Consider the following 13,963-nt stretch of genomic DNA (forward strand, 5'->3'; position numbering starts at 1 on the left):
ATTAATTTAAAAAGCTAAAACTAATTTAAACAAGCTTTAATGGGTATTTTTGTTGTTCAGATTCGGCATTAAGAAAAAATTACAGCAAAGATTTGATTCATAAAAAAATTAAGTTCTTCAGTTGTCGTGTTTTCTCGCTCCGGTGCGCGCGAGACTTGCACAGTCTATAGGCACAGGAGGGTGGTTGGTATTCAACTGCAAAAAAGTCACGTGCTGACGGCAACGCACAGAAAATGTACACGGGAGATAGGCAACAGCAGCCCCCATGCCAGAACCCGCGTATGTACGAGCGGCAGATCTAGTTATTCTATTCCATAATCTACAATGCTGTTATCTGGGCCGCGTGGAGCGTGTGCGTCGGGAGTGTGCATGCGTATGTAACGCAAACATCACGTGCGCATGCCCATCCCATAAGATGAGTGCGCGCAATATTTCAAAAGAATCAGAATCTGAACGATGCAAAATTGAACATGCCACCTAAAACATAATTCGGATCTCGTGATTGTGTTGTCACTTAAAGTATAAAAATGGCGTATTGTCACCAACCTAGACCCTACGGCACTCGAAGGACGACATAGTTTATAACCAAGAACCCAAGACGTACTTTCTTCACCTGCAGTCCATAATTGACAAAGTGGTTCCAAACGCTACATCTAAATACAGTACAGTGGTTGGAGATAGCAACTAGTAATAAGGTGACGTTCAATATGGATGCTACTAACATTATTTTGGTAAAGGAAGCTCCAAGAAGTCAGTGTACAGGTAAAGCTACTGCACAAATTTACCAATGAATGAATTAATTAATAGATGATACAAAAACAAATCCGATCACGACCAAAACGTCCTGATCATGATGTCTTTTTACTTCTTTAGTTATAATTATTAACATTTCCTTTAACTATTTCATTACTTTCAGTTTCAATGAATTTGTTAGTAAAGTTTAAACAAATTGTATCAATATGTTCAAAATTTTCAAAATAGGGGCAAGGTGGAACTGCTGCTACTTAGACAGTAGTGGCCCATTGTACTGTAAGACGCCAGTCCAGTTGTATGCAACAGACGCGATAACTTACAATACATCAATTTAACAACAATACTGGCTCACTAATTAGGGTTTTTTGAGGGTTCCTTTGGGAATGGAATCTTGTGTAGTATTTTTAAACGGTTCAAGCACTAAGCAGCTCTATGGAATAGACCCTTCCCATGAAACATGTAAATTGCGCGTAGCGCGTGCGCACTAACGTTTTGGTTGGCAAAATGAGGGAACATCGCGCTGTTTTGTACACGGGTGCGTGACGCAGACGTGATTGCGCGTCTGCTTAGTGCACAACTCTATGGCGTTTGCCAACCAACAGGGTCTGTACGCATGCGTGAATGCATGGAGGAATAATCCTCCATGGTGAATGTAATTAGCATATTTCATAGGAAGGGTCATTGATCTCCATTATACTGACTGGGTAGGACATTGCGCTATGCTGCGTGCATAAACACGCGGCCGAACAATGGCGGCGCAATTCCTTCAAACGGGTAAATTAATGTGCACTTGGTCGGGTTTGAGTCTGTCAGTTGAAGTTGTAAATTGAGAATAGAAATGGGGGGGAAACATGACGATCGATAGTTTGAAGTATGAACAAGTTTCTGATTGAAATGCAAACAAAGCAAACTAATAATACTTTACATTTTTGTCTATCAAATGCCCTATTAGTATTATGATAATGACATTTAAATTTCTAAACAAAAACTCTGACGAGAAACTGTATTGGGATTCAGGTATATGTTTTTTTTTAAATTCTTTCAGTTCATTGAGAAAATGGCAATAAACCATATAAAGACAAAACAAGAGTCGCTCCTACAATAAAAAAATCGAGTAGGCCGATGCAAACTAAGACTAGAGTGAGAACTACTCGCTAAAATCGAGAGAAAAGAACAAGAAATATAAAAACAAAATACAATGTGATAATTGAAAGTTTGCATCCATTAACAAATTTAAACTTTTTATTGTTAAGCTTCTATTCATCATGTTAATTGAAAAACAATCCCAACAGCAAAACTTCCATAACCGTTTTACTGTTCCGCCAGAAATAAATTCTTTTATTTTGGTCACAAATAACGAAGTCGGATATTTCCGAGATGACTGATCCTCTCAACGAACTTGTACCGTCTGTACCGTCTTAAATGCTACATAATTCGCATACTTGTCGCTTTCCCGATCCTTTTAATTATTGATGCTATAACGAACATCTGTTGAAATCCGGGCTTCCCGTCTTCGTCGATTTCAGAAAACCATCTGTAACTGAGCAAAAACAAAAATAGTATTGCTCGGTAGAAATAACAAATACTTGGCCTATAATGATTATTTTTATGAAAGATAGTTTAAATTTCCTGCCTAATATTCGTAACGTTAGATATAATAATAATAATATGAATCGCTAAAAAAAATGCAAAGGCCTACCTACTTATGGAAAGACATATCCCTTTGCCGACTCAGTTTTCCCTCCTCCGGTGATTGACAGCCGCGCACGACTTTACCATCAGCATTTTTAGTTTGTTTGATCCGATTCCAATTGTATTAATCCCAAAATGACAATTATCAGGACGAAAACTTCTCTCTGCTTGCAGCAACTCCGTTTGAAAGTGTAGAACGCATTTTGTGTGACGAACGGTCTTACCCGTTTGAAAAAATACGCGCGCGGCCTGCGTTTGGACGCGATGTCCTATCCAGTCAGTATAATGGAGATCAATGGGAAGGGTCCATTGGCTCTGGCCTGTGTTCCTGTAATGAAGCAATTGCCCCTGGTTTTGTACGCAAGAGGACCCATGAAAAAAAAACCGAAAAAAATAAACGACTAGTGAAGACCCATTGTCCCTATCAAAAAGTGTCCTCTTAGGGCCATGTCACACGAGGCAATTTACAGGCAACCAATTCCAGGCAATCTCCAAGAAGATAATTCATTCACATTTCAATGTCCACATACATTCCTTGGGAGTCGTAAGACATTGTTTGCAAAATGACTCATGTGCTACCAAGGTGGTCCTGTAGCATGCACTGCAGTTGAATGCCTCAAAGTTACCTGTAAAAGTTGCCCCGTGTGACAAGGCCTTTAGGGTATTGCATACAAACACACAAGATGCTTGCTAATTTTTACCAGAAGGCTAATGCATAAAGTTGGCCATAAGAATACTAAAATTATGATCACACACTGTAAATGTGTTTGTTTTTATTAGTCAATCCTCCACAGAATACAACAATACTAAAAGAATTAAAACAATAACCATTAAAGACATGGAAATCTGAGGAATTGTGCAGGAAGATTTTGTGTTATTTTAACTAAGCATTTGGTTCATTCAAATGTATAGCCAGTCCTGCTCACATTTTCAAAGACAGCAAAATCGAATAACCTATTTTACAAATGGAAAAATCTTTAAAACAATTCATCATTTCTCTATTACAATAAGAAAGTCAGGCTTAGTACTCCTCATTAGATGTTTTGTAGCGCAGCGCAGCGAAACAGCTCTTGTTTTAGTTAAAGTTTTTTTTAATAATAATTGTTTTAAAGACATCGGACACTATTGGTTATTGTCAAAGGCTAGTCTTCATAGTTGGTGTATCTCAACATATGCATAAAATAACAAACCTGTGAAAATTTGAGCTCAATTGGTCGCCGAAGTTGCGAGATAATAATGAAAGAAAAAAACACCCTTGTCGCACCATGGTCACACGAAGTTGTGTGCTTTCAGATGCTTGATTTTGAGACCTCAAATTCTAAATCTGAGGTATCGAAATCAAATTCGTGGAAAAGTACTTCTTTCTCGAAAACTACGTCGCTTCAGAGGGAGCTGTTTCTCACAATGTTTTATACTATCAACCTCTCCCCATTACTCATAATCAAGCAGTTAAGGTTTTATGTTAATAATTATTGAGTAATTACCAATAGTGTCCACTGCCTTTAAGTTTAAAATTTTCAGACACCCGGAAGTCATTGATTCATTCTAAGGGCCTTTTGCTTAGTTCCTAATGATCAATTGCAATGAAACATTATATTGATTAATTTTGCACCTTTAAGTCATTAATTGCTTACTGAACGTGTTATATGCTAAATAGGTTTGTTTTATAGGCTGGATAGATCATAACTGCTTCGAATACAAAAATAACTTCAAATTCAGTTGAGTAATTTGAAAATGTTATAAACGAAACAGGTATGCATTTTTGCACAAATGCAATCATGCACAAATGCAACAATGTGTCGTTAAAACTTGTATTTAAATTCAACACATCTCAAAGTTCAACAATTTCAATCACAATAATTACATTTTCATCATTAACAAGTTCTTAAAAGGCAAGGGACACATTTGGTAATTATCAACGACCAGTCTTTCAGATGCCTTGATTCGTCAATTCAAATATTTTAGTGAGAATCAATTCATTCTTACTGTTTAAACTACATTACTTTAGAGAGAGCCATTTCTCACGATGTTTCATACTGTCAACAGCTGTACAGTGCTCGATACCTTAATGTTAACAATTATTTTGAGTAATTACCAAGAGTGTCCAGTGCCTAGAATAAACATATTGCTTTTAGATTGGGCCCTTAGGCTATAAAAGCATGTTACAACATGAATCTGGATGGAAACATGCAATTAGTGTTTTAATGGTTGTGAGGTGCTCCCGCAAAACTGTGTAGCGCAAAACTGTGTAGTTCGTGAACTACAATTAATGGTCAGCCATTTTCTTTGTGGAGTAAAACAATTTGCTTCAGTAAAAAGGCAAACTGTGATAGTTCAAGGGGGTCAAAGGAAAACCAGTAAATTTTCAGGTATAATTGTGTGGCTCACCATTTTCTAATGTTGAATCACCCCAACCACATTCATTCCATAGAGAGCACATTGTAAAGCCCAAATTTACATAACATCCCAGTAGACCTTTGTCATTTTGATTGAAGAACACAACATTCAAAACAAATGAAGCGAAGGCCTACAATTTCTAATTGTGACATAACAACCATTTCTTTTGGTTCGGCCTGTTGGATTCAACCAACAGCTTGTGTGTCTTACAGCTTTTTTGTGATTCGCTGGCCTCACTGAAAAAGGCAAACTGTGATAGTTCAAGGGGGTCAAAGGAAAACCAGTAAATTTTCAGGTATAATTGTGTGACTCACCATTTTCTAATGTTGAATCTTCCCAACCATATTCATTCCATAGAGAGCACATTGTAAAGCCCAAATTTACACTACAAAGCAAAAAGCGCAATCCAAAAGCAATGTCCCTTTAAAGGCAGTGGACACTATTGGTAATTACTCAAAGTAATTAATAGCATAACACCCTAACTTGGTAATGAGTAATGGGGAGAGGTTGATAGTATAGAACATTGTGAGAAACGGCTCCCTCTGAAGTGACGTAGTTTGCGAGAAGTTTTTCACAAGTTTGGTTTTGAGACCTCAAAATTATAATTTGAGGTCTCGAAATCAAACAACTGAAAGCAAATTCGTGTCACAAGGGTGTTTTTTCTTTCATAATTATCTCTCAACTTCTACAACCAATTGAGATACATCAAGTGAGAAGACTGGTCATTGACAATTACCAATAGTGTCCAGTGTCTTTAAGTGTAAGGTAATTCAACATTTGCCCATTTGGGCAACAAAAGCGTTTGTTATGATGTGAATCTGGGTGGAACATGTTCTAAGAAGTAGGGCTACAAACTATTTACACTAATGTGCTCAAATCTGTGTGGATTTCTTTTTACCTTGTGAACTAATGGTCTGCAAAAATTGTTCTTCAAAAATAAAAAAAAAAGGTAACCACACAGATTCCTGGTATATTTGTGTGGTTTATTAATAGTGCTTGCTAGGAAATTAGAAATTAAAATCTCTAGTTTCCTAGCAAGCACTATCTAAAGCCCAAACGCACCTTCCAAATGCAATGCGTCTTTGAGCTATCCACATTGCTTTTAGAATTGGCACTTTGGGCTATGAAGCGTTTGTTTTAACAGGAATCTGGTTGGATGTTTTAATGTCATGTAAGATTATTGACACTAATGTGCCTCAAAACTATGAGGTTTTCCTTTTACTTTGTGAACTTTAAAGGTGGTGTCCCATATTTGCCTCAACAAAATGCCACTGTCAGACCATGTTAGTTCACAAAGTAAATGTAAAAAGCACACATTTTTGAGTGAATCATTTTAATCTACTTTTAAAGGATCTTTCCAACAATATTCATTGCAAAACAACTGCTTGTTGCCCACAATCCAAATGTAATGTGTCTCTTAAAGCATGTGGTAATTAACTTAACAATGTCAAAACCTTCTTAAAGAGACGCATTGATTTTAGATTGGGTGATTTGGGCTTTGAAAGTGTTGTTATGACAAAAATCTTGTTTGAAAAATAATCTAAAAGTAGTGCCTCAAAACTGTGTGGTTTTCCTCTTACTTTGTGAACTAAAATGGTTTACAATTTTGTGATGTCGACAAATTGTCTCAACAAAATGCAAAACTGTTAGAACTATAGTTGACAAAGTTAAAGATAAATCACACAATTTTGAGGCATCAATGAGTGAATCATTTCACAACTGCTTGTTTTAAGGCCAAAAGTGCTCATTCCAAATGCAATGTGTCTCTTTAAAGACAATATGGACACTGTTGGTTATTCACGGTTGTTGTATCTCACCATATGCATAAAATAGCTCAATTGGTCGCCGAAGTTGCGTGATGTATTAATAAAAGAAATAACACCCTTGTCACACAAAGTTGTGTGCTTTCAGATGCTTGCCTCCGAGACCTCAAACTCTAAATCTGAGGTGCCTCGAAATCAAATTCGTGGAAAATTACTTCTTTCTCGAAAACTACATTACTTCAGAGGGAGCCATTTCTCACAATATTTTATACTATCCACCTCTTCCCATTACTCGTTACCAAGTAAGGTTTTATGCTCATAATAATTTTGAGTAATTACCAATGTGTCCACTGCCTTTAAGAGACACATTGCTTTTAGGGTTGGTGATTTGGGCTGAAACGTTTTTTAAAGACATAAATCTGGTTGAAAACACAATTTAAAGGCAGTAGGCACTATTGGTAATTACTCAAAATAATTGTGAGCATAAAACCTTACTTGGTAACGAGTAATGGGAGAGATTGGTAGTATAAAACACTGTGAGAAACAGCTTCCTCTGAAGTAACGTAGTTTCGAGCAAGAAGTAATTTTCCACGACTTTGATTTTGAGACATCATATTTAGAATTTGAAGTCTCGAAATCAAGCATCTGAAAGCACACAACTTCGAGTGACAAGCGTTTTTTTTTTATTATTATCTCGTAAATTTGATGACCGATTTTGCTCAAATTTTCACAGGTTTGTTATTTTATGCATATGTTGAGATACACCAAGTGAGAAGACTAGTCTTCGACCAATAGTGTCCATTGCCTTACAAAGTAGTGTATATTTATTTACAGTGGTTTATCATCAAAAGTATGTGGTCTTCCTTTTACTCTATAAACTGTGTTAGTTCAAGAGTGAAAAAGGAAAAACAAAATTTCCATGTATTTTTATGTGCATCGTCATTTTTAATTTTGCTGCTTCGCTCAAAAGCATTTGTGAATTGCATTTGGCAAAGGTTGAAACAAATATTTGAGTGACATAAAAACTGATGATGGAAATGTCTCTAAAGGCACTGGACCCTATTGGTAAATGTCAAAGACCAGTCGTCTCACTTGGTGCATAAAGTAACAAACCTGTGAAAGTTTGAGTTCAATTGGTCGTAAAAGTTGCAAGAGAATAATGGTAGAAAAAAGTGCCCTTGTTGCACAATTTGTGTGCTTTCAGATGCTTGATTTCGCCCTCAAAATCAAATTTAAATATTCCAGTGAGAAATTACATCTTTCTCAAACACTACTTTCTTTCAGCAGGAGCTGTTTCTCACAATGCTTTGTACTATCAAACAGCTCTCCATGCTCATAACTAAGTAAGGCTTTATGCTAATAATTACTTTGAGTAATTACTTACAGTGTCCAGTGCCTTTATAGAGACATTACCAACATGAACTAATTTTGACCCAACATTAAATAACTTACTATTAAACTGTTTTGCAAGATCGATTCAAGTTTACTTTTGGCCATCAATGCCTGGTCTCTCCCACCACCATTCGGCGTATACTTGCGTCCATGGCCGCCTCATCCTCAAATTGCTATGTTAGCCATCTCTATAGTGGAGTCGCACACCCTCACTTGTTCTCTTTCAGTCTCTTCCAATGAGGAGGCAATCCATTGCCAGCTTTCTCATGAATTCAGGAGTTATAAACTAGAAGATGTTATCAAAGTACTGCAAAAATCAAAGTTAAAAACAAAACAAAATCATAAGTAAACAAAAACTGAAAAGTTTTCCAAAATACTAAGAAGTAGTATACAACTCATGAATTGAAAGATGGAATGTTCTATTCAATGATGCGGAGCCGAGTTGAATGGAACAGTCCATCTTTAAATGAATGAAAGTATTTGCATTATTGCATGTACGAAAAGCATTCATTACTTGTTTTACATAACATCCAAGTAGACCTTTGTCATTTTGATTGAAGAACACAACATTCAAAACAAATGAAGCGAAGGCCTACAATTTCTAATTGTGACATAACAACCATTTCTTTTGGTTCGGCCTGTTGGATTCAACCAACAGCTTGTGTGTCTTACAGCTTTTTTGTGATTCGCTGGCCTCACTGAAAAAGGCAAACTGTGATAGTTCAAGGGGGTCAAAGGAAAACCAGTAAATTTTCAGGTATAATTGTGTGACTCACCATTTTCTAATGTTGAATCTTCCCAACCATATTCATTCCATAGAGAGCACATTGTAAAGCCCAAATTTACACTCCAAAGCAAAAAGCGCAATCCAAAAGCAATGTCCCTTTAAAGGCAGTGGACACTATTGGTAATTACTCAAAGTAATTAATAGCATAACACCCTAACTTGGTAATGAGTAATGGGGAGAGGTTGATAGTATAGAACATTGTGAGAAACGGCTCCCTCTGAAGTGACGTAGTTTTTGAGAAGTTTTTCACAAGTTTGATTTTGAGACCTCAAAAATAGAATTTTGAGGTCTCGAAATCAAACAACTGAAAGCAAATTTGTGTAAAGGGTGTTTTTTATTTCATAATTATCTCTCAACTCAACTCTACGACCAATTGAGATACATCAAGTGAGAAGACTGGTCTTTGACAATTACAGATAGTGTCCAGTGTCTTTAAGTGTAAGGTAATTCAACATTTGCCCATTTGGGCAACAAAAGCGTTTGTTATGATGTGAATCTGGGTGGAACATGTTCTAAGAAGTAGGACTACAAACTATTTACACTAATGTGCTCAAATCTGTGTGGATTTCTTTTTACCTTGTGAACTAATGGTCTGCAAAAATTGTTCTTCAAAAGTAAAACAAAAGGTAACCACACAGATTCCTGGTATATTTGTGTGGTTTATTAATAGTGCTTGCTAGGAAATTAGAAATTAAAATCTCTAGTTTCCTAGCAAGCACTATCTAAAGCCCAAACGCACCTTCCAAATGCAATGCGTCTTTGAGCTATCCACATTGCTTTTAGAATTGGCACTTTGGGCTATGAAGCGTTTGTTTTAACAGGAATCTGGTTGGATGTTTTAATGTCATGTAAGATTATTGACACTAATGTGCCTCAAAACTATGAGGTTTTCCTTTTACATTGTGAACTTTAAAGGTGGTGTCCCATATTTAGCTCAACAAAATGCGACTGTCAGACCATGTTAGTTCAAAAAGTAAATGTAAAAAGCACACATTTTTGAGTGAGTCATTTTAATCTACTTTTAAAGGATCTTTCCAACAATATTCATTGCAAAACAACTGCTTCTTGCCCAAAGCCCACAATCCAAATGTAATGTGTCTCTTAAAGCATGTGGTAATTCAACTTAACAATGTCAAAACCTTCTTAAAGAGACGCATTGATTTTAGATTGGGTGATTTGGGCTTTGAAAGTGTTGTTATGACATAAATCTTGTTTGAAAAATAATCTAAAAGTAGTGCCTCAAAACTGTGTGGTTTGCCTCTTTGTGAACTGAAATGGTTTATAATTTTGTGGTGTCCCCAAATTGTCTCAAGAAAATGCAAAACTGTTAGAACTATAGTTGACAAAGTTAAAGATAAATCACACAACTTTGAGGCATCAATGAGTGAATCATTTAAATCTACGTTTAATCATTTTAATCTATGTTTAAATCTATCATTTAAATTTACATCTTTCCGAAATATTCATTTCATAACAACTGCTTGTTTTAAGGCTAAAAGTGTTCATTCCAAATGCAATGTGTCTCTTTAAAGACAATGGACACTGTTGGTTATTCACAGTTGTTGTATCTCACCATAAATGCATAAAATAGCTCAATTGGTGGTCGAAGTTGCGTGATAAATTAATAAAAGAAATTACACCCTTGTCACACGAAGTTGTGTGCTTTCAGATGCTTGCTTCCGAGACCTCAAATTCTAAATCTGAGGTGCCTCGAAATCAAATTCGTGGAAAATTACTTCTTTCTCGAAAACTACCTCACTTCAGAGGGAGCTGTTTCTCACAATATTTTATATTATAACACCCCTTGCAAGTATTCTGCCTGCTCATTGGTTTAGAGCGCGTCACATGACATGTCTTAGTTTTGCTAGACAACAGCCGTGTGATAGTGCGTCGGTTTGCCATGTGCTAGTCGGAAGACTAGCACACGGCGCCGTGTGCTAATCTGTCGGACTAGCGTGCAGTACCCAGACGTCCGTTGCGTGTACAAGGATGATAAATTAATAGTCTGTAACCATTTCGAATTGCAACACACTACATGCAACACAGTAAGTAAAAGTGTTTGCAATCTGTATTCGCGCCATCCGTGGATTGTAGCATTCAGGTCTGTAACTTAATAATAATAGTACAGTATTAAGAAATGTTTGGGGTGTTATAAAACAAATATTGACTGCTTTTACTCGTGCAATGGTTAAAACTATGACTCCCTCGGTGATCCCCGGAGCGTTCTATTTTCCCTCGGCTTCGCCTCCGGAAAATAGAACGCTCCGGGGATCACCTTGGGAGTCATAGTTTTAACCATAGCACTCGAAGCAGTCAATATTTGTATACTATCCACCTCTTCCCATTACTCGTTACAAAGTAAGGTTTTATGCTAATAATAATTTTGAGTAATTACCAATGTGTCCACTGCCTTTAAGAGACACATTGCTTTTAGGGTTGGTGAACCGGCTAGGAATGGGCTAGGAACGTTTTTTTAAAGACATAAATCTGTTTGAAAACACAATTTAAAGGCAGTGGGCACTATTGGTAATTACCCAAAATAATTGTTAGCATAAAACCTTACTTGGTAACGAGTAACGGGGAGAGGTTGGTAGTATAAAACATTGTGAAACACGGCTTCCTCTGAAGTAACGTAGTTTTCGAAAAAGAAGTAATTTTCCACGAGTTTGATTTTGAGACCTCAGATTTAGAATTTGAGGTCTCGAAATCAAGCATCTGAAAGCTCACAACTTCGTGTGACAAGCGTGTTTTTTTTTCATTATTATTTCGCAACTTTGATGACCGGTTTGGCTCAAACTGTCACAGGTTTGTTATTTTTATGCATATGTTGAGATACACCAACTGAGAAGACTAGTCTTTGACCAATAGTGTCCATTGCCTTTAAAAGTAGTTTATATTTATTTACAGTGGTTTATCATCAAGTATGTGGTGTTCCTTTTATTGTGTAAACTTCAATGGTCCGCCATTTTGAGAAGTACCAAATTTGCTTTGACAAAATTGGTGTTAGTTCAAGAGTGTAAAAGGAAAAACAAAATTTCCATGTATTTTTGTGTGCATCGTCATTTTTAATTTTGCTGCTTCGCTCAAAAGCATTTGTGAATTGCATTTGGCAAACGTTGAAGCAAATATTTGAGTGACATGAAAACTGATGATGGTAATGTCTCTAAAGGCACTGGACCCTATTGGTAAATGTCAAAGACCAGTTGTCTCACTTGGTGCATAAAGTAACAAACCTGTGAAAGTTGGAGTTCAATTGGTCGTAAAAGTTTCAAGAGAATAATGGAAGAAAAAAGTACCCTTGTTGCACAATTTGTGTGCTTTCAGATGCTTGATTTAGCCCTCAAAATCAAATTCAAACATTCCAGTGAGAAATTACATCTTTCTCAAACACTACTTTCTTTCAGCAGGAGCTGTTTCTCACAATGCTTTGTACTATCAAACAGCTCTCCATACTCATAACTAAGTAAGGCTTTATGCTAATAATTACTTTGAGTAACTACTTACAGTGTCCAGTGCATTTATAGAGACATTACCATCATGAACTAATTTTGACCCAACATTAAATAACTTACTATTAAACTGTTTTGCAAGATCGATTCAAGTTTACTTGCGTCCATGGCCGCCTCATCCTCAAATTGCTATGTTAGCCATCTCTATAGTGGAGTCGCACACCCTCACTTGTTCTCTTTCAGTCTCTTCCAATGAGGAGGCAATCCATTGCCAGCTTTCTCATGAATTCAGGAGTTATAAACTAGAAGATGTTATCAAAGTACTGCAAAAATCAAAGTAAAAAAAACAAAATCATAAGTAAACAAAAACTGAAAAGTTTTCCAAAATACTAAGAAGTAGTATACAACTCATGAATTGAAAGATGGAATGTTCTATTCAACAATGCGGAGCCGAGTTGAATGGAACATTCCATCTTGAAATGAATGAAAGTATTTGCATTATTGCATGTACGAAAAGCATTCATTACTTGTTTTACATAACATCCAAGTAGACCTTTGTCATTTTGATTGAAGAACACAACATTCAAAACAAATGAAGCGAAGGCCTACAATTTCTAATTGTGACATAACAACCATTTCTTTTGGTTCGGCCTGTTGGATTCAACCAACAGCTTGTGTGTCTTACAGCTTTTTTGTGATTCGCTGGCCTCACTGAAAAAGGCAAACTGTGATAGTTCAAGGGGGTCAAAGGAAAACCAGTAAATTTTCAGGTATAATTGTGTGGCTCACCATTTTCTAATGTTGAATCTTCCCAACCATATTCATTTCATAGGGAGCACATTGTAAAGCCCAAATTACCCACTCCAAAAGCAAAAAGTGCAATCCAAAAGCAATGTCCCTTTAAAGGCAGTGGACACTATTGGTAATTACTCAAAGTAATTAATAGCATAACACCCTAACTTGGTAATGAGTAATGGGGAGAGGTTGATAGTATAGAACATTGTGAGAAACGGTTCCCTCTGAAGTGACGTAGTTTTTGATTAGTTTTTCAAAAGTTTGATTTTGAGACCTCAAAAATAGAATTTGAGATCTCAAAATCAAACAACTCAAAGCAAATTCGTGTCACAAGGGTGTTTTTTCTTTCATAATTATCTCTCAACTTCTACGACCAATTGAGATACATCAAGTGAGAAGACTGATCATTGACAATTACCAATAGTGTCCAGTGTCTTTAAGTGTAAGGTAATTCAACATTTGCCAATTTGGGCAACAAAAGCGTTTGTTATGATGTACAAGCACAACTGCTTGATTTAAGGCCAAAAGTGTTCGATCCAAATGCAATGTGTCTCTTTAAAGACATGGACACTGTTGGTTATTCACAGTTGTTGTATCTCACCATATGCATATGTCGCAGGTTTGTTATTTTATGCATATGTTGAGATACACCAACTGAGAAGACTAGTCTTTGACCAATAGTGTCCATTGCCTTTAAAAGTAGTTTATATTTATTTACAGTGGTTTATCATCAAGTATGTGGTGTTCCTTTTATTGTGTAAACTTCAATGGTCCGCCATTTTGAGAAGTACCAAATTTGCTTTGACAAAATTGGTGTTAGTTCAAGAGTATAAAAGGAAAAACAAAATGTCCATGTATTTTTGTGTGCATCGTCATTTTTAATTTTGCTGCTTCGCTCAAAAGCATTTGTGAATTGCATTTAGCAAACGTTGAAG

This window comes from Asterias amurensis, chromosome 2, assembly GCF_032118995.1.
Source record: "Asterias amurensis chromosome 2, ASM3211899v1".
Classification (NCBI taxonomy): domain Eukaryota; kingdom Metazoa; phylum Echinodermata; class Asteroidea; order Forcipulatida; family Asteriidae; genus Asterias; species Asterias amurensis.